This window comes from Rhagoletis pomonella, unplaced genomic scaffold (genome assembly GCF_013731165.1).
Source record: "Rhagoletis pomonella isolate Grant_MI unplaced genomic scaffold, Rhpom_1.0 Rhpom_scaffold_00010, whole genome shotgun sequence".
Classification (NCBI taxonomy): Eukaryota; Metazoa; Arthropoda; class Insecta; order Diptera; family Tephritidae; genus Rhagoletis; species Rhagoletis pomonella.
In genome coordinates, this window is record NW_023458564.1 from 37,883,053 (window position 1) to 37,883,321 (window position 269).

Below are 269 nucleotides of genomic sequence, written 5' to 3' on the forward strand. Positions count from 1 at the left end.
CGATATACTACCGTATACTTGTTTATCCCTTAATATTTATATGAGAAATGTGAAATAATTTATCAATGCAACTCAATCAGCTATTCAGCCCACCAGTATATATTTTTTTTTCAAACGTGCTAATGAACCACATCTCCTCCGGTCACGCAGTGTAAACATAATTTAATATTTATGTACAATTACAATTGTATATTCTAAATTGCAGTTTAGCATACATATATACATTTCTAAAATTACTAATTGGTTTTAATTACAGAAAAGATATTACA